This window comes from Rhinatrema bivittatum, chromosome 17 (genome assembly GCF_901001135.1).
Source record: "Rhinatrema bivittatum chromosome 17, aRhiBiv1.1, whole genome shotgun sequence".
NCBI classification, from domain to species: domain Eukaryota; kingdom Metazoa; phylum Chordata; class Amphibia; order Gymnophiona; family Rhinatrematidae; genus Rhinatrema; species Rhinatrema bivittatum.
In genome coordinates this window covers 2614897-2636107 of record NC_042631.1, presented here as the reverse complement: position 1 = coordinate 2636107, position 21211 = coordinate 2614897, and the positions used below count along the sequence as shown (strand labels likewise).

General features: G+C 46.5%; 1 protein-coding gene across 3 annotated transcripts in view; it reads left to right on the top strand.

Annotated features, from left to right (window-relative positions):
• The window catches only part of TSPAN18 (tetraspanin 18), a 124936-nt gene that overhangs the window by 77468 nt on the left and 26257 nt on the right, over positions 1-21211 (top strand). The gene's annotated exons all lie outside the window — the stretch shown is intronic.

Sequence of the window (21211 nt, the reverse complement as noted above, 5' to 3'; positions counted from 1 at the left end):
TGTCTGAAGGTGTCAGCCAATAAGGAGAGGATTTTGCCAGCCACAAGTGGGATATGTCTCCCTTGTCCAGTGAAGACATCACCTGAGGACCAGTCCAGTACACTTTGTGTAAAGAACCCAGTAACCAAGGAGGGGTTTAGTACTCAACCACCAAGCCCTTACACATGTTTAAAAAGAAAAGAAGCTTTGCTATTAGTGCTGAATATTTCATATTTTTTTCTTAATGGATTTTAAGACTCCTGAAAGGTGACAGAAGTACAGGGAGCTGGAGACTGGTACCTGCAAGTACTTGCTATTTTCTTTTCTCAGTTTGAGGGTGTAGCACTATATTTTAGCACTACACACCTTTTGTGAACATTCCAATTTCTAGTGTGGGCTAGGTTGACGTGTGTCATTAAGCATCTCATTTTCTCCATGGACTACAATCATTAAGTCCCTGAGCATTGGACCTATGCTGGAACAAGTCCAGTGGGTCATGAGAATAGCGCTGGCAAGCAGCTTGGGATCTTAAGAAGTTTAACAACTTCTCTGAGAGCAAACTACTTATCACAAAGAAGTGGCATCCTGCGGGGTGAGTCTTCAGCTGCCAAGTTCTGCTTCAGCTAACAAGCCCATGTTTCTGTATTCGGAGGAGGGCCTCCTGTCTTGTGTGTGCTGGAGAGGCCTGGCTGCCTTTCTTGTGATGCAGTCCCAGTAGCACAGCCGACAATGCTGGGGTCATTGAAACATTTCTGCGTCTCAGCTGAGGACAAATGGAAAAGTTATGTCGCTCTTGCTGCTGTTTCAAAGCTGTGTTTCTCTTTCTGATTTTTAAACTCCAGTTGCACACAGCTGTTGCTGTAGGTACCTCTGTGCTAATGAGACCAGCACAAGGAGGAAGGGGAGGGGTATATCTAAATTATCTATGTATCAGCATTTTATTTCTTGTTATGACGTCCCATTCACAGGTAACTCCCGTGCTTGTGTTCATGGGAAGGTGTAGTGAGGTTTGGTGCCACAGAGATCTGAAGAGCTAAACTATGCCTCCCGGTGCCTCAGGCAAATGATCTGCAACATCCTCTGAAAAGTGAATAATGGTTAATCCAATTTAAGCATTTGGACAGCATAACACACCGTCTGGATTAACCTAGGACATGTCCACAAACTGAATTGCCACCTCAATTTTCTTTATAAAATGTGTAAGATGATAGTTTAAAAAACCCTCAAAGACAGATGTTAAGATGTTCCCAAATAGTAACAGTCAAGAATCAAAAGCCGCTCCAGTGATTAACATAGTGTCCAGGTCTTGGGGTCTGCTCCAGTCAGTATTACATTAAGGTTGCAGTTACATTAAGAAAGAACCCTTGTGTTCCTGGTTAAAGCATAGGCCATGTTGTAAACTGGATTTCCCCTCCTGCATTTAGATTTTAAATTTGATTTTTACTCACCTTTCCAAACCCAAACTGATTGCATTCAGATACTAGAAGTATGTTCCTGTCCCCAGAGGTAATTACCCAAGATCAGGAGAGTCCGTGGGAAAGGTTTGACCCCTGGCTTCCCTGGTTCTTCGCCTACTCCTCCCCAGCACAGCCCAAGACGTTCATTGACTCCCTTCAGGTGCTTCTAATGCCCTCCCCACACATCCCTTTCTGTAAGCACTTCCTAAGGCATGAGAGAAATACCAGGGGCCCTGACAGGGGACTCATCAGGGCAGGTCTATTGTGTGTGTACCAGTTACCAAATTTAGCTTTCTTTATGTGACCAGGAGCAAAGACAGTCAAGGTTACTATTATAATTACAGAGGCTTAGACAACGCATGTTTATAAGCCTCTATAGACTACATACATTTTATTTTTTCTGATTTTTAATTGTTTACCAGTGTATTATACTTGATAGTACTGGTCTCCTTCTGTATTGATTATTATGTTTTTATTCAATGCATCATGTATTGTATTATTGATTTTTAATGCATTGTATCAGTTGTAATCTGCTGCAAGCCATTGAGTTTTGCACTGACAAACTGGAAATGAATAAATCCATTCTGTGGCCTGTTTGATGGAATCCAGATTGTAGTTCTAGAAGGGGCTAACATTTGGAACATGGAATTAGTTTGACTCAGACAACTTTGCTTATGTTGGAGATCAGCCTGGATTTTCTTGTGCATGGCTGAGTCTGTAACTCCATCTTGTATTAGTTTGTTGCTGATATCTGCAAACATTTAGACCAGAGAATTCAAGGTCACTGCCAGAACTGGGTTTCAAGGTCATGGCAAATGCAAATTAGCCAATGATGTATGCAAATCTTTCTGAGAAATATTTCTTGTGGACAGTGTGAAAACCAGATCAGTTTATGTCCCTCAAGCCCTGGGAGAGAAGCCCTCCTGGTTGCAGTCCAGTGCTTCTCTCGGAGAAATCGTGACAAAGGCATTGAGGTCTGGGAGGCAGACATTCTTCAATTAGGCCCTACTTGCCCTTATCGATGCCTCGGCTTATCCAACAATAATACAGCATATGTAGGAAATAATATTATTCCTGATCTCCTTTTGTTCAGAAATTCTTAGCTGTAACTGTGAAAAGTCACCCCCGAGGTGGCTGCTTGTACATCGCTTCCGAAGCACCTTGCTTTGAGAAAAGTTGCTATTGGAAAAGATGATTATTGTTAGACATGTAGAGACTAAATTAGACATCAGCTGAGAAGCATGGGAGTCTGGGGTCAAATCCTGCTCTTCCCACACAGATTCCTTGCAGCTTTGGGAAGCCACCTCACCCGCTGTGACCTCTCTGTTAGGGAACCGACTCCTGCACCTGAATATTAACTTACCTTGAGCCCAGAGTTGGAAAAGACAAGTAATTAAATAAAAAACATGCAAATTCCTCTGAGTTTCTCAGTATGAACTAGTGACTGTCAAAGAGCCTGCAGATAAGGCACGGCCATCATTAAAGGTTCAGTGTGTCCCAGATAATAACCCTGAAGACTTTCAGCGCTCTACAGGAGAGTGACAGGAGCCTGACTGCTGAATTAGGGGATCATTTATTAAGTTGTGGTCATTTCCCTGCAGGCGAAAATATCATGTACCACAGCTTAGTAAACCCTTAGTAAATTCCACAGGTTTTAGTATTCCCTTAAAAATGCCCTGCAGTTGCAGCCCATGGCTGCTATTTTCTTAAAGGGCCCTAGAGACCCCCTGCCTAGTACTGGCCAGAGCCCTGGGGGTTTCTCAAGAACCCCTTCTCACCTGCCACCCCATGAAGCAAAGGGAAAAAAAGAAAAGTAAATTGGATCGGCACCAGGCTTCAACCCCTGCCCCAGAATATGCCCACCCGCCAAACCCCCGCACCTTACCCCAACATCTCTGGTGCCCGAGTGGAGGCCCGGAGCATCCCCTCTTATTCTGGACCTGGCACAGAAGTCCTTCCATTGCCCCAGTAAAGGATTTTCAGCACAGCAGAATTCTTTTATTTGCATGGTATTGCTTGGTAATGAGCTGTTTTGCATACATTTGCTTGCAATGCATCTCATTAGCATACTTGCATTATTGGGGTTTATGGCATGGTAAATGCCTTATACTGCTAGGTAAAAAGACCCCTTAGCTGGAGATTCCCATAAAAATGGAAGAGTTGAAGAGACTGAAAATGCCATCAGAATTAGGTAAGAAATTAGACTGAGAGCAAAATGTGATAAAAATGGGAAAATCCTTTTCGTGCATATGATCCTAAGTGACCACAAATTAGAAAGAGAAACACATGGCAAACGTTGAACTGGAAACGCCAAGCAGCCAGACTTTGCATGCAGTGCAACACTGGAGAAAGAGAAGAAGAAATGCATTTCCTCCTGTGCTGTGCAAAATACAAAGAGAGCAGAGATGTCAATTTCCCAAAGCTGACAGAGAAAATCAAAGGCTTCCCACAAAAGAACTCTGCATAATCCTGTGGGGGAAAAAAAGAAACAGCAGCAGTAACAGCGGGAAAATATCTTGTCCAGTATCCTAGCACCAGGCCAGAACCCACCCTGAGTAGGGATGTGAATCGTTTTCCATATCGTCTTAACGATAGAAATCGTGTGGCAGGGCAAGAAAATCGTCTTAGGCACGATTTTTTAGTTAAAAAATCGTTAAAAATCGTTTTTTTCCGATTAGTGCGCACTAACTCGAGTTAGTGCGCACTAACTCGAGTTAGTGCGCACTAACTGGGAGTTAGTGCGCACTAACTGGGAGTTAGTGCGCACTAACTGAAAATGATACAATTTGACACTTTTCAGGTCAGTTAAGGTCAGTTTAGGAATGAATATGTATTCCTATTGGCTGCACTCTTATTTATTCATGTTACCAAGTTTCCTACTGACAGTATATGGGGGATGGGAAATGGAAACAGTTGGTAGCTTGACAAAACAAGTAATGTGATCAGTCAATGTGACTAGAACTTGTGCCCTAACCCTGATACCAGGGGTATTGTGATCTTCCTGCACACAGTGCCCTATCCCTATTAATACCAGGAGTGTTGTGATCTTCCTGCACACAGTGCCCTATCCCTAATACCAGGGGTGTTGTGATCTTCCTGCACACAGTGCCCTATTCCTGATACTGGGGGTGTTGTGATCTTCCTGCACACAGTGCCCTATTCCTGATACCGGGGGTGTTGTGATCTTCTTGCACACATCCCGATATCAGGGATAGGGCACTGCATGCAGGAAGATCACAACACTCCTGGTATTAATAGGGATAGGGCACTGCATGCAGGAAGATCACAACACCCCTGGTATCAGGGATAGGGCACTGTGTGCAGGAAGATCACAATACCCCGGAGGAGTGAGGGTCAGGCAGCTCCTCCCTGTCTGTGAAGCCAGCCTCTCACTAGTAATGCAGGGAGGGAGCTGTCTCAGACTTCACCATCCTCCCCCCCCCCTTACCCACACACATTCACTAGCTGGGACATGGGGGAAGTCAGGAGTGAGGGTCAGGCAGCTCCCCCCTGTCTGTGAAGCCAGCCTCTCACTAGTAATGCAGGGAGGGAGCTGTCTCAGACTTCACCATCCACCCCCCCCCCCTCACCCACACACCATTCACTAGCTGGGACATGGGGGAAGTCAGGAGTGAGGGACAGGCAGCTCCCCCCTGTCTGTGAAGCCAGCCTCTCACTAGTAATGCAGGGAGGGAGCTGTCTCAGACTTCACCATCCTCCCCCCCCCCCTCACCCACACACCATTCACTAGCTGGGACATGGGGGAAGTCAGGAGTGAGGGTCAGGCAGCTCCCCCCTGTCTGCGAAGCCAGCCTCTCACTAGTAATGCAGGGAGGGAGCTGTCTCAGACTTCACCATCCTCCCCCCCCTCACCCACACACCATTCACTAGCTGGGACATGGGGGAAGTCAGGAGTGAGGGTCAGGCAGCTCCCCCCTGTCTGTGAAGCCAGCCTCTCACTAGTAATGCAGGGAGGGAGCTGTCTCAGACTTCACCATCCACCCCCCCCCTCACCCACACACCATTCACTAGCTGGGACATGGGGGAAGTCAGGAGTGAGGGACAGGCAGCTCCCCCCTGTCTGTGAAGCCAGCCTCTCCCTAGTAATGCAGGGAGGGAGCTGTCTCAGACTTCACCATCCTCCCCCCCCCTCACCCACACACCATTCACTAGCTGGGACATGGGGGAAGTCAGGAGTGAGGGTCAGGCAGCTCCCCCCTGTCTGTGAAGCCAGCCTCTCACTAGTAATGCAGGGAGGGAGCTGTCTCAGACTTCACCATCCTCCCCCCCCCCCCCCTCACCCACACACCATTCACTAGCTGGGACATGGGGGAAGTCAGGAGTGAGGGTCAGGCAGCTCCCCCTGTCTGCGAAGCCAGCCTCTCACTAGTAATGCAGGGAGGGAGCTGTCTCAGACTTCACCATCCTCCCCCCCCCCCTCACCCACACACCATTCACTAGCTGGGACATGGGGGAAGTCAGGAGTGAGGGTCAGGCAGCTCCCCCCTGTCTGTGAAGCCAGCCTCTCACTAGTAATGCAGGGAGGGAGCTGTCTCAGACTTCACCATCCTCCCCCCCCCCTCACCCACACACCATTCACTAGCTGGGACATGGGGGAAGTCAGGAGTGAGGGTCAGGCAGCTCCCCCCTGTCTGTGAAGCCAGCCTCTCACTAGTAATGCAGGGAGGGAGCTGTCTCAGACTTCACCATCCTCCCCCCCCCCTCACCCACACACCATTCACTAGCTGGGACATGGGGGAAGTCAGGAGTGAGGGTCAGGCAGCTCCCCCCTGTCTGTGAAGCCAGCCTCTCACTAGTAATGCAGGGAGGGAGCTGTCTCAGACTGGTATCAGGGTTAGGGCACTGTGTGCAGGAAGATCACAACACTCCTGGTATTAATAGGGATAGGGCACTGTAAGAGATGACTGTAGTAGATTGAATAAAGATCTGATGTTTCTGCTCTCCTCACACCAAACAAAAACAACACACAAGCAGAGAAGCCCTTCTTACAAAGCTGAGCTAGTGAGTTAAGTAGGAGGAAAAGTAAACATACTGGTGCCAGTGTGGCTACTTAAAAAATACACTTACCAACAATCAATTACATATATTTGAACTGTGTACAGTTCCAGCCAGGACCACTTTTCTAAAATGCACAGTGATTGGCAAATTCAACATGCACTAGCATTTCAGGTGCCTGCTAACAAAAATAATAAACAAACAAGTTCTAGTCACGTGAGTGCTGATCATTACATTACTTTTTTTGTCAAGCTTCCAACTGTTTCCATTTCACATCCCCCCAACCATATTGGTAACATCAATAGATAAGAGCACAGCCAGCCAATAGGAATACATACATACATATTCATTCCTAAGTGACCTTTACTGACCTGGGAAGTGTGAACACTTTGTTTCATTTTCTGTTGGTGTTCGTTAGTTTCCAGTTCCATTTCCCATCCCCCCAACCATCACCTCAGTGGTAACCTTGGTAATATCAATAGATAAGAGGGCAGCCAGCCAATAGGAACACATATTCATTCCTAACTGACCTTCAGTGACCTGGAAAGTGTTTATTTGTATCATTTTCAGTTAGTGCGCACTAAATCGAGTTAGTGCGCACTAACGGGGAGTTAGTGCGCACTAACTCGAGTTAGTGCGCACTAACACGATTTAACGATTTTTAACGATAAATCGTTAGAATTTCTATTGTATCGTGTTCTATAACGATTTAAGACGATATAAACATTATCGGACGATAATTTTAATCGTTGAAAAACGATTCACATCCCTAACCCTGAGCATCACCAAAACTGTGAATTGCCTTTGTAGTTACAAATTCTTTCCTTTTACCAACTTCTGTATCACTTTGGCCACACAGGGAAAACTTCTCATGCCAGGAAAGTTTCCTGAACCTTATTATTCTAATATGCTCCCTGGGCAGGTTCTCCGAATGGGTCTGGTCTGTGCTTGACAGGAATGAACTTTGTTTGGAAAGCAGGGTATTTTGGAGATGATCTCAGTCTGCAGTGAGGTGAGGATACTGATCTGATCCCATGTGCAGCTCGGGCACAAGTTAAAGGTGTAATGCCACAGCAGAGCAAGGCAGGGAAGGGATTCGCTGCTTTTTAGCATTGCAATACTTCCTAATACTGGCATAGAGTTTGCAAAGTCTCTTCTGTAATTGAGATTCATGGCTTGGCTGTTTTCCAGTTTCCTGTGTAAAATGCCCCTTTGTCATGCTGTTATGGACATAAGGAACAGGATGTAGGCTTTATGGCCATTTGACTCCCATCCCTCGCAGCACAAACACATTACCACACTCTGCTGTACTGGGAGGATGTGTGAATGAGACTTGTTGGGGAATCAAAGACCACAAGTTTCCTTCCTTTCAGGCCGATACAGAAAGAAACGTGGGCGAGCGCCCGTTCTCCTGTGCATGCGATTCAGTAAAAAAAAAAATTCAAATTAGGGCCCGCGGTAAAAAGAGGCGCTAGGGACACTAGCGCGTCCCTAGCGCCTCTTTTTTGATAGGAGCAGCGGCTGTCAGCGGGTTTGACAGCCGACGCTCAATTTTGCCGGCGTCAGTTCTCAAACCCACTGACAGCCACGGGCTCAGAAACCGGACGCCAGCAAAATTGAGCATCCAGTTTTCAACCTGCGAACCGCGGGCTGATTTAAATTTTTTTTTAAATTTTTAGTTATTTTTTAGTTTTGAGACCTCTGACTTAATATCGCCATGATATTAAGTCAGAGGTGCACTGAAAAGCAGTTTTTACTGCTTTTCTGTGCACTTTCCCGGTGCTGAGAGAAATTAACGCCTACCTTTGGGTAGGCGCTAATTTCTGAAAGTAAAATGTGCGGCTTGGCTGTGCGACTTGGTATAAAAGCAGCACAGCCCGCTGGCCACGCTGATGACTCTGGCAGGGCCGCACTGCTTTTTCCACTCATAGGCATCAGAACAAGGGAGATGCCTCATTAGTGGTAGTGGGACGACGCATGATTTTCTTAACATTACTCACCCCCGTGGTGCTGCCATGATCCCCTCACTCACCCCCCCCCCCCCTTGCTCCTGAACAATAAAAGAGTCATGGCCTTGCAGCACAGGCTGCTTCTTCTTCCTCAGCTCCTGAAGACATCATTCAGGTACCAGCAGCCGGGAGAGAGGAAGCCGCCCATCCTGCAGGGCCGCGATCCTTAGATTGTTCAGGAGCGGGGGGGGGGGGGGGGGCGGGGGGAGAGTGAGGGGATCACAGCTGCACCGCGGGGGGTGAGCAGCGTGCACTGAAATCATACACTGGTCACCTGTGGTGAGTGACGGGATTGTGGGTGAGAAGGTGTGGGAGGGGGAACAAGACTGCTGGGGTCTAGGAGGGGAGAGGGGACTGCAGAACAAGATTTCTGGGGAGTAGGGGTGCTGAGGAGCAAGACTGCTGGGAAGTGAAGGTCTGGCAGGGGAGGGGGACTGTTGAGTAAGAATTCTGGGGGTGAGTTATTTGGAGGAAAGGAAAGGGAAGCAAGACTGCTGGGGAGTTGGGGGTTTCAGAGGGGTTTGGGAGGAAGAGTGCTGGGGAGTGGGGGTCTAGGAGGGGAGCAAGGGCTAGGAACAAGTCTGCTGGGGGCTGATAAGCAAGACTGCTGGGCATGCATGTATGAGAGCCAAAGAGCCTGTGTCTGTGTGTAAATGTGTTTGAGAGTCAGAGACCTGTACACGTGTGTGTATGAGAGCCAGAAGCCTGTGGGTGAGGAAGAGAAGGGTTATGTGTGAAACAGAATCTGTGTGTGTAGGTTTGAGACAGAGAGACAGGTTATGGACGAGAGTCTGTGTGAGAGAGAAAAGGGGTATGAACGAGAGTCTGTGTGAGAGAGAGAAGGGTATGAATGAGAGTCTGTGTGAGAGAAAGGGGCTGTGGAATTTCCATTTACTAAGGCTCCGCCGACCATGCTGTTGATTTCGGCAGGGCCATGCTGCTTTGGAAGAGGAGGAGGTGTGCGCCCTATGCTGCCATGCCAGAAGGAGCTCAAAGTCAGAGCTAGATTGGTCCCTGTGGCCGGAAGTTGTTCCCTTGGCCATGGGAGCTGAAGAAGGAGACTGCTGCTGCCTGCTGATTCAGTGGAGAGTGAGAGCGAGAGCATGTGGGTGTGTGTGTGTGGGAGAGAGAGAGGGCATGTGTATATATGTGTGTGAGAATGAGACTGAGCATGTGTATGGGAGAATGAGAGAGAAAGCATGTGTATGTGTGAGAGGGAGAAAGCATATGTGTGGGAGACAGAGCATGAGAGCATGTGTGTGGGAGACTGACCCCCACTTCCTCTCTGCCTGCTAATCTATGGCAATTTTAGGGCATCTGGAAATCAGAAGTTCCCAGGTATGGGTAACAGGGAATTTTAAAAAATCCTTATTTTAATTATTGGGTATTATTTAATTGTGTGTGAGGAGGGTGTGATGTGGTGGGGGGGGGGGTGCAAAGCTGTAAAGTTTCCTAGTGTGCACCTAATGCCGTGGGCATTGCTGCACAGAGTCTCCCAGCTCGTGGCGTCGTGTAACGGGTGAGGGCCAGAGGCGCTACATGGCCTTGCTACGGCTCTGGTAGAGGCTGCTTCCTTCCATCCCACTTCACTTGCCTCTGTCTTACAATCTGAAGTAAGGCACAGCTGGATCACTTGAGTTTGCAGCTCTTCCCTCCCCACGTCTGATATTGTTTTCTCTCTCTCTGTCCCTCTCTCACCCCTTCTTTGTCTTGAAACTCCGAAAATGATTATCATGCAGTCCCACATCCAGGCTCCCGCCTTCCCTGTCACCAGCCCTTTGCTCACCTCTTGTCAGCCTTCAATCACAGGCACCAGCTGCAGACACCAAGTGAATTTTTGTGGGAATCATTGTAACAGCTACAAAATGAGGGCAGACGGCAGCTCCTGCAGCTCATGCAGAGGTTTTAGGCTAAACCAAGGCATCATTGTAGTAGAGGAATATGGAAAGTGTCTGCCAGGCAGTCAGATGCAGAGGGCATTAATATAGGTGATGCCTGCCTGCTGGAACACACCCTGTGCCTCCAGCTTCCTGGGAATGCTCCCAGGGAAAAGGTAAAAGGCTTCCAGCACCATTAGGCTGGCTGCAGTTCTCCGGCCATCGTCCAGTTAGACACAGCATGCTGATTGCAGGTGAAAATTCACAGAATATACATTTCAGTACAGAAGTCAAGTTCCAGTAAATCACTGACACAGTCACTGGCTTGTATTTGAGTATATATTATTTTATTTATTTATTTATTTATATACCATTCTTCTATATTCAATCACAGTACTTTACAAAATAGAAAAATAAATGAAATCATAACATCAGGTACATAAAATATAAAAAGTAACTATATCAATAATAAAACAAAAGTGAAAGGGTAAAAATATCATAAAAATTAATAAAAACAGAATGCTCAGCGTGATCTCAAGACTAAAAGGAGCAGCATAGAAAAATTTTTTAAATGTTTAAAATAAATACATTTGCACTCCCTGGCAATAATTCAATCCCAGGGAAGGGAAAAAGCACAAAAGTGCCTAAAAATCTTAGTCCACACTCTTTTGATACCCAAACTTCTAACCCATAGCAGCTGTAAATTTACAGGAGCACTATACAGAGCTATACACTGTGCCAGTTGTCATGGTTCTGGTCCAAAGATCCATGCCTGGCTCTGAGAGATGCAGGAAAGATGCTGAGACACTGGGAGAATATCAATTGAATGTCCCTGTCAGGCTGAGCTGTGGAGATATGGAGATAAGCTAAGTCTAATGTGAATGTTTATTCTGCAGAAGAAAATATATACAATATATTTGAATCTACTTTGGACTGATGATTAGAAGTAAAAACCAACACAGCTGGCTTGGTGAACGGCTCCATAGGAAGGCCTGGAAATTAACAGCCAGTGTGATTTAGCAGGTCTTCCCTGTGCACCTTCCCTGAACGGTACCTGCAAGCTGGCTGCAGACTCCTTTCTAGTAGGATATTAAAAAGTCCTCTTGGTACAACTTCGACACCGCTTATCCCCAGGAGTGAGCAGCAGGGAATGGATTTTTGGATCTGCCAGTGCCGGATACTTGTCGGAGGCAGGCTGCTAGGCCCCATGGACCATTGGCGTGACTCAGCATGGCACTCGTTATTTTCTTATGTTGTTAAAGAAATGTAACGTGAAGGGAAGATGAGGCAAAGCTGATAGAGAGATGGCAGGATTTACAGCCACATGGGGGCTATGTAATAATGGTTGAGGAAGCCCGCGGTCTTTTTCATGTAAATTATCCTACATTCTTGGGTAGTTTTGGGTGCTCTGATTGGAAAGTCATTGATACAGAGCTGCGGTCTGGAGAACTGTTCCTGGACAGGAGTCTCACCGAGCTTTGTCCTCGCTGCGTTGGGTTATTTTCTCTCTGTGGAGGTTTTCTTCTTGTCTTTAATAGTTTACCCGTTTCGCTTGATGTAGTGTTCCTCTTCTCATTTTCTGCACAGATTCTGTGTACTGTGTTCACAGAGGACCCTGGGTTCGCACCCTGCAAACATCCCAGGACCCTGGGCTTATCCAGACGAGAGAGCCATTCAGCCTTCGAGGATCTATTCATATTTCTTTGTGAATGAATGTGAAGGGGCGTGCAGCATGGCTTGAAGGGGTTTGTACTGGGATGCCAGTCTGGGACATAATGGACTGGCACGGTTTATACTGGGGTGCTAGCGTGGCCTGCATCACTGATGGCTGGAATGGGCAGCTCTCGTTGGAAGACAGGAGAAGCACTCAAATCTTTCATTTGTAAACACCTTGCGGTTTCAAATGTACCTCCTTATAACTGGATGCAGTCAGTCGCAGCAGTCCTGTTTTGGGGAGAGAGTCTTTTTTTGCACTACCTTGAAATAGCAAAAGCAAAATCTTCCCCAAAACATATTGTGAATTGTTTGTCCTAGAGGGCTAAAGTCCCACAGCATATTTTACAGAGGATTTTGCTTACATGCTCCACCCCTCCCCCACCCTGTGGATTTCCCTTCTTCCAGAAATAAAAAGAGGCACAGAATCTGAATTCTGTAAGGCAAATGACTTGCTTGACCTTTGCACTTGTTTTCCAAAAATTGAAATCTGGTGCAAAGAGCTCATTCTGCTGTCAAGAAGTTGCAGGAGCAGGGAAGGATTCTGCCTGTTTCTCACAGGCAGGGAAGGATTCTGCCTGTTTCTCACAGGCATGCAGGGAGCAGTTTATCATCGCAAACCTTGCTGCAAGAGATCTGATCCCTCCCAGGCTAAGGAGATTTTGTGTGCTGGTTCTTTCACATTATCTCATGGCAGTCTTTGGGTCACTACAATGCCAGTCTGCTTATTGTACTGGGGTATAAGCTGGGGCTGGTATGGTGGTGCAGTTGTTGGGACTCATACGAGCAAGGATCATGCAGAGGCCAGTGGCAGATATTCTGGTAATGCTTCAGCGATCATTAATTGCACTTGCTATGCTTTTGCCCGCAGACTATTTGACATTCACGGACACTGTAACTGTACAGTTGGTGTCTGGACCATTAGTGCGCCTCAGCTGCTTTCATCCCGTCTGGCTCTGAATGGCTGTCATCTTGATGGAATTGGGTTTACAGAGTGTGCTGGGATGCTCTGCAGCATTTTAAGTTCAGGAATAACATTTTGTCTTAATCATAGCTAATGCTCCTAATGATTTTATTTTAAAATTTCCACTTTACATTAGACATTCAGTGAATTCAATACCTGACACCGTTTCAAGTTATTGTGGGCTGCTTGCTAGCACTACTGTCAGTGAGTCACTGGTGCAAGGGAAGGTTTCAGGACTGCATCCTGCCGATTATTCTCACTCTGATCATGCCAGAGAGGATTAGCCATGTCTTGCACTCCAGCTCTGGGGAGAGGCACTGTGCTACAGAGTAACAGTCCCTCTGCCCCTCTCTCTCTCATCTCCCTTAAGCCCCTTCACTACTCCTTTTTTGAGTGCATGGAAACTCCCCTCCCCTGTTTTTTGGTGCATGCAGGCACACATATGGGGCAGGGGACATGGTATGGCTGACCCACAGCACTGTCCTGAGGCAGTCATGTAATTTCACTGCCCTTTCTCCCCTACCAAGCTTGGATCACTGGCAGAATGGTTGTTAAAACATTCTGGGAACAGAAGTTTTACACTGCATTCTAATGAGTAATGTCTAGCTGGTAAAAGCAATTGGGAATAGCTTATAACTATGTAATATTAAGTATTTGTATATGTGTCATCCTTGTCCAGTAAGCACATCTGTCTCTCAATCCAGCTCTCTAACTGCCTGTCTGTAATTTGACCATGATTCTGTAGTCCCGTTGTACCTTTACAGTATGTCTCTCTCTCTCTCCCTCTCTTTATCCTGCCTGACTGTGTGTGTGTGTCTCTCTTTCCCTCTCTTTATCCTGCCTGACTGTGTGTGTGTGTCTCTCTCTCCCTCTCTTTATCCTGCCTGACTGTGTGTGTATGTGTGTGTGTCTCTCTCTCTCTCTCTCTCTTTATCCTGCCTGTCTCTGTGTGTATGTGTGTGTGTGTCTCTCTCTCCCTCTCTTTATCCTGCCTGTCTCTGTGTGTATGTGTGTGTGTCTCTCTCTCTCCCTCTCTTTATCCTGCCTGTCTCTGTGTGTATGTGTGTGTGTCTCTCTCTCTCCCTCTCTTTATCCTGCCTGTCTCTGTGTGTATGTGTGTGTGTCTCTCTCTCTCTCCCTCTCTTTATCCTGCCTGTCTCTGTGTGTATGTGTGTGTGTCTCTCTCTTTCTCCCTCTCTTTATCCTGCCTGTCTCTGTGTGTATGTGTGTGTGTCTCTCTCTCTCTCCCTCTCTTTATCCTGCCTGTCTCTGTGTATATGTGTGTGTGTCTCTCTCCCTCTCTTTATCCTGCCTGTCTCTGTGTGTATGTGTGTGTGTCTCTCTCTCCCTCTCTTTATCCTGCCTGTCTCTGTGTGTATGTGTGTGTCTCTCTCTCTCTCTCTTTATCCTGCCTGCCTCTGTGTGTATGTGTGTGTCTCTCTCCCTCTCTTTATCCTGCCTGTCTCTGTGTGTGTCTGTCTCTCTCTCTCTCTCTCTTTATCCTGCCTGCCTCTGTGTGTGTGTGTGTCTCTCTCTCCCTCTCTTTATCCTGCCTGTCTCTGTGTGTATGTGTGTGTGTGTCTGTCTGTCTCTCTCTCCCTCTCTTTATCCTGCCTGTCTCTGTGTGTATGTGTGTGTCTCTCTCTCTCTCTCCCCCTCTTTATCCTGCCTGTCTCTGTGTGTATGTGTGTGCCTCTCTCTCTCTCTCCCTCTCTTTATCCTGCCTGTCTCTGTGTATATGTGTGTGTGTCTCTCTCCCTCTCTTTATCCTGCCTGTCTCTGTGTATATGTGTGTGTGTCTCTCTCCCTCTCTTTATCCTGCCTGTCTCTGTGTGTATGTGTGTGTGTGTCTCTCTCTCCCTCTCTTTATCCTGCCTGTCTCTGTGTGTATGTGTGTGTCTGTCTGTCTCTCTCTCTCTCTTTATCCTGCCTGTCTCTGTGTGTGTGTGTGTCTCTCTCTCTCCCTCTCTTTATCCTGCCTGTCTCTGTGTGTATGTGTGTGTGTCTCTCTCTCTCCCTCTCTTTATCCTGCCTGTGTATGTGTGTGTGTCTCTCTCTCCCTCTCTTTATCCTGCCTGTCTCTGTGTGTATGTGTGTATGTGTGTGTGTGTCTCTCTCTCCCTCTCTTTATCCTGCCTGTGTATGTGTGTGTGTCTCTCTCTCCCTCTCTTTATCCTGCCTGTCTCTGTGTGTATGTGTGTGTGTGTCTCTCTCTCTCTGATTCACCTGTAGTAAGTGTGTGTTGCAGCTCTCTACCAGTTCTGGGTTAAGCCTCATCTCGTGACAGTCTTCAGTTCTGCTCGTAGAGACTGTAGGGCTTTCCCTTTCCTTTGGCAGGAATCGGTGTGAGACACTCCTTCTCTGTTCCTGAACAATCCCGTCCCCCCATTAACCCAGTGTAACATTGTCTGAAAGCCTATGGCAGCAGTTTACATTCTTGCTTTGTGGCACACACTTTGTTGCTACAAGCACAATGCAATGTATTCTGAGAGGGTTACTGTAGCATTTCAGACAGCCATCAATTTCTGCAGAATGCAAACTCACCTATGCCCATCCCAAGTCAAAACCAAGTCCTTGGGAGCCACAGAAACAAGGACAACTTTATTCCGGGGATCATAAGTCTTGTTTTTCTATTTTGTTCCTTGTTTTAACTCTATCTTTGTATCATGAAGGCTCCAAAGAGCTCTCACAATGCAGTCTTGGTTACAGGAGGCAGAATTACCTCTGACATCATGGGCAGGATCTGCTGGTCCTCTGTCCCCAACCGCACTGATGTAAGTGTCACGCACGCATCAAATCAAGCAGGCTCCATCGCTCTTTCAGGGCCCGGTACAGAGGCTGTAGAGCCTCAAGGTAAAATGTGCCTATTCAGGGTGAAAGCTGCTCACTTCATATCCCCCCAGCTCTCACCCCTCACCATGGATGTGTGTGTATATATGTATATGTGTGTGTGTATATATATATGTATATGTGTGTGTGTATATATATATGTGTGTGTGTGTGTATATATATGTGTGTGTGTGTGTATATACGGTATATATGTATATGTATATGTGTATGTATATATATGTGTGTGTGTGTATATATATGTATATGTGTGTGTATATATGTATATGTATATGTGTGTATATATATATGTGTGTGTGTGTGTACATATATGTATATGTATATGTGTGTATATATGTATATGTGTGTGTGTATGTATATCTATATATCTATATAGATAGATATGAAATACAATGATTGCTTTTATCAGCACCAGCAGCCTTCCATGTCTTACACTGTACATCATGAGACAGAGGTGGTGTCCACTGCAGGATCTTGGTGATAGTTAAACGATAGTTCCACTTCCAAACCAAATCCTATTATAATTCCTTCTCCTTCGTAGCCATTTTACAGTTAGGGAGAGAGAGGCCTTTTATTGGGCTGTTGAGGAAACATTACTGGGATTTTTATTCCTCAGAGAAGTCCCATCTGCAGTACTTACCCATAGTGGCTTCTAAATAAAGCTCCAGTTGCTTTTTCCCCTCTTGTCGCTCTTTGGATGGTGGTAGGGAAGGATGGAACTTAGGAACCGTCATCGGGCCTCTCCCCAGATGCTACCTCCCTGCAGGTGCTCGGCCTGAGGGGATCTGCAGTGTGCCCAGCGTGACTCTTCTTACAGCAACCTGTGGCGTGACCTGCAGCTGCCACGCTGGCCCAGACATCTCTGCTAGCTCTTCTGCTTTCTGCTGCAGCCGGTAATTAAATCTCCTCCAGTTGCTGAGGTACAATTAGGCACGGTGGTGTCATCCCTAATTATAAAATGATAGCGATTAGTCTAAAATAACTGGTTCTGTGGAAACTGCCTACACCACAAACTATAGCTGAAGGGAAATCTGTCTTCTTTAGCTGCCTACGTGTGAACAGGAAAACTTATCATGAATATTGACTGCAGTATTACTGTCATCTTTGTAGCTTTATTATTTAATCGCTTATGGGTGATGTCTCGTGCTGCGTACTGAAGAAGCAGTCATGGCCATAAACAGATTCAGAGGTGGGGGAGATAGATGAGCGGACTTGGTGGAAAGGCTCTTGCCAAAACTTGCCTGAAACAGTCTGTGAGAGAAACAGTGAAAAAAAGCCTACGTTAGACTCATTGTTCCAAGGCTAAAAGAGAAAGAGATGCAAGAAAAAAGATGAACATTAAGGGGGAAATTTCTGAAGCTATTTTTGTGCATAAAACTCCTTTTTTAAATTGCCTGGGGGTAGGGAGATTGCGCTCCCCAGTGGGGGTCAGTGTGTGCATTCGTGCTGCCGCTGTTTCCCTGAACACCCGGAAATGTTTGTGGCTTCAGTCCTAAGCTTTATTCAAAAGGTTTTCCCACCACCCTGTTTGACTGTATCTTGGGTGTGGTGTGCTGTGTCCCCTGTCCTGGCAGGCTGGTCCCAGAGGAGCACGTAGGGAGCATGGCCCATGGTGCCAAGCAGTAAGATGTGCTCCCCAGAAAGCCCATATGACAGGCAAATGTAGAGTAAAATGACTTCCAAAGTTCAAATCTGAAATTAAAACGTCAGAGGAATTTCTGTTTAGTTAATGAATTCCCAGACCCTAATTTTTTTCAGTCTGAGGATTCAGGCAGTTCTGTTTGGTTTTTCCTAGCAGCAGGCCATTCGCAGGTCTCCCAGCTTTGTGGAGTAGGACAGACCAATTGTGAATGTCAATGTGCGAGTAGTAGATGGATCCATTCCTGGAAGTGACCCTATGGACTGGGCTGCTTATTTATAACTCATTTATTGTACAGATGATGACCAGCTCACTGTCTGCCTCCAGCCTATGTGTTTGCATGTTTTTCACAAAATGTTCAAGCAAATTCCATTAGTAAAACAATATTGAAAGGGTGAGAGGTTTGAGTGTGTTTGTTCCTAAAATTCCATTCAATTCTTTTATAAAGGAAGGAAAATAATATATTGTCATAAATTGACTGATATAACTTACAAACTTGGGGATCCTACAGTCAAAGGCTTTCGCTCATGTTCTTTCTCCTTAAACCGTGAAATTGCAAATGCTGGCCGGATTAAATAAAACCAATGGGAAGCTGTTAATAAGATAACTTTAATTCCTCATTTAGCATTCTTTTGTGGTGTGTTTCAGAAGCCCAGAAATGTGCATATTGTGATCGCTGTCTGTCCATCCGTCAGTCTGACTTTACACATGTAGCTGGCACTCAGAGGCACTGGAGTCTGAGGGCTAGTGCTGCGTGTATACGGGGAGGTTGTCCATCGTGCTGCTGTGGGCTGGGAGCTTGGCAGGTACATACTGAGGGAATGGGGGACCGGGGGGAGGGAGAGAGGCATCTAGGTTTGCGCTATATCTGGAGTGTGCACTTCTCCAGCCTGCTTGATGTCCCTAAGACTTTTCTCCAGGGTGGCTTACAGAAGTGTCCCTTGGGGTTAGCCTTCTGAAGAGTTATCAACCTTATGTAATAAGAATTGGTAGACAAATTCCTACAGCTGGCAAAGAAGTTGAATCTTTTTTCTTATGCCTGGTGTGAAATAATCAGGATCCCCGGGCTACAAAGGGAGGATGGAAGATGTCATGGCTGGTGGAAAATATCAGAGAGATTAGCGGAAAATGTCATGGCACAAGCAAGGTCTGAGATGGTATCTGGGGATAGGGATGGAGACCACTGATCATGATCTGAAGAGAAGTATCCTCCAGAGATGCATCAACACCAGTTGATGAAATGCAATTTGTGCTGTACTGGGTGGCAGGATCTCCATGCTGTCAGCCAAAAATCATGTTCTACTTAATAAATAAGGATGTGGCCCCTGTTCCACCAATTAGTCTGAAGCATGAGCTCCTTTGGGAGTTCTGAGGCCATGTTGTGACCATCATTCCCAGGGGTCTTTCCTGATAGCAGGAAAGAAAAGACTTTCAAGGCCCTTATGCTTTTGGAGTCTCTTCCAATACCTTTTATTAGGACTAACATTCTGCTACACTGTCTGGTGATGTTCAAATAAATCCTTTTACTGAGGTATTTGATGCAGAAGAATCACTTGGCAGACTGTACATTTGTATCTTGTGCGATCCATAAACACGGTCATGAGAACTCAGTGTCTGAAATCTGCACACACTTAGGGGTTTCTTCACCAACCTCTCTAGCAAAGGTTCCCTTGCAGAGCTGACCCTAGGGGGGGAGTGAGGCCCTGGGCAAATCTGCCTGAGGGGGACTCCTCTAGAGGTTGGGGAGGGAGGAGGAAAGAAGTCATCCAGCTCCCATCAAAGATTGAAAAGTGGGAGGATTCTCCCCCCAAAGATTATGGAGCAGGATTGTGGGTCCCCTAAACACTGCCCCTGCTTTAGCAGTCCCTATGGCTCCAGCACTAACCATCCCATATTTTTGTTTGTTCTTCTTTATTTTCAGGGTATTGACCCTTTGTCCCACTTGCTGCCAAAGAACAAGGCTCTACTGGCCCAAAGTTTATTTGTATCCAGGAGCTGAAGGTGCAGGAGAAATGAAAACCACGGGGCTGATAGTGGCCATGAACCCAGAAGTGTTGGTTGGGTCAAGATCAGCCCTCGGGGAAGAAGGGAGAGAAGCAGGAAACCTGAAAGCAGCGGCTGGAGCACGGTGGCTTCCTCCTGCCTGATCTGCCCCATCCTGCTGGTTCTTCCGAAGTGATACCAGGGCCATGGCTACCCTGGCAGTGAGGGGGCCCTCAAAAGCACAGGGAGCAGGGCAACCTCCCTGATTCACGCCTCTCAAGGATGGCCGTGCTTCCTTGGGCTTTCTCCACATTGATGCAGAAACATTTTGTTTGAAGAGAACAGTAGAGTTCCAGTTGAATCCCACTCAAGCACCTCTGTAGGATTTCTTCTTGAAGGTAATCCTCCTTCTGACTCCCAACAGAACCACCAGGTAACTGTTCAGCAAAACACCAGGAGTATGGTTTCAACTCTACTGTTCATCCCTCTATACCTCTGGGGACGTCTCAGTCTTATGATCCAAATCCTGGGTGCCAGAGTGCTGCTCCCTGAAGCCTCGGTGCACTCCTAGGACAGGAGATGGACAAGAAGAGCGAAAAAGCAGGCATAATGAGGTTTATGAAACACAGCATTTATTAGACACCTCCTACTGAGGAATGGCAGGGAGCACATTCACTCCTACTCTGTCCTTATTATCCAGTGACTGATGTCTTTAGTAAGAGGCACTGTGCTATCTTATAAGGAGTTTGCTGTATTCGATGTTTCTAACACTGGTCCTGACTTTCTGCATGAAACAAAATTTGAGAATTGTTAGAATAAAGGTGGAGAAGTTATCATACTAATTTCAGAGCCACAGATAGAGAAGATGATACCCACGTGGGAGTGGGGTAACCTGCACTGAGCGGCAGTAACTACCCTTAACAGTAACACGAAGGTAACCTGCATGGAGCAGCAGTTACTCCCCTTAACAGAAACATGGGGGTAAACTGCATGGAGCAGCAGTTACTGCCCTTAACAGAAACATGGGGGTAACCTGCACGGAGCGGCAGTCACTACCCTTAACAGAAACATGGGAGTAACCTGCACGGAGCGGCAGTAACTACCCTTAACAGTAACATGGGGGTAACCTGCATGGAGCGGCAGTTACTCCCCTTAACAGAAACATGGGGGTAACCTGCACGGAGCGGCAGTCACTACCCTTAACAGAAACATGGGAGTAACCTGCACGGAGCGGCAGTAACTACCCTTAACAGAAACATGGGGGTAACCTGCATGGAGTGGCAGTTACTACCCTTAACAGAAACATGGGAGTAACCTGCACGGCGTGGCAGTTACAATTTATAGCGTAAACTTCCATCAGCATGGTTATTCTTACAGCATCTTACATAAAGCTTACAAAAGAGCACTGTATGCTAATCATGATAACATGTTGATTACTGGTAAGCAATCCAAATTAAATCAAATACTATGCTCTATACCATTTTCAAGCCATCTATTTAACATCAAGAAAATAATTTAAAAACATTGGCATATTTTGTCAGGGGACCCCCTGTTTAGTGAACCTCCTGTTTTTGCCATTCAAAAGAATAAATTGTTAGAAACTATTTGATTAGGTCTTATGATGGGCCTCGCGATGTCACGCCTGAAGATGTGAGGGGATAGTTTTCCTGTGGAAACTGTTTGGTGTGTGCCCATTTGTTAAATATCTCAGTATTTGCACACCCCAA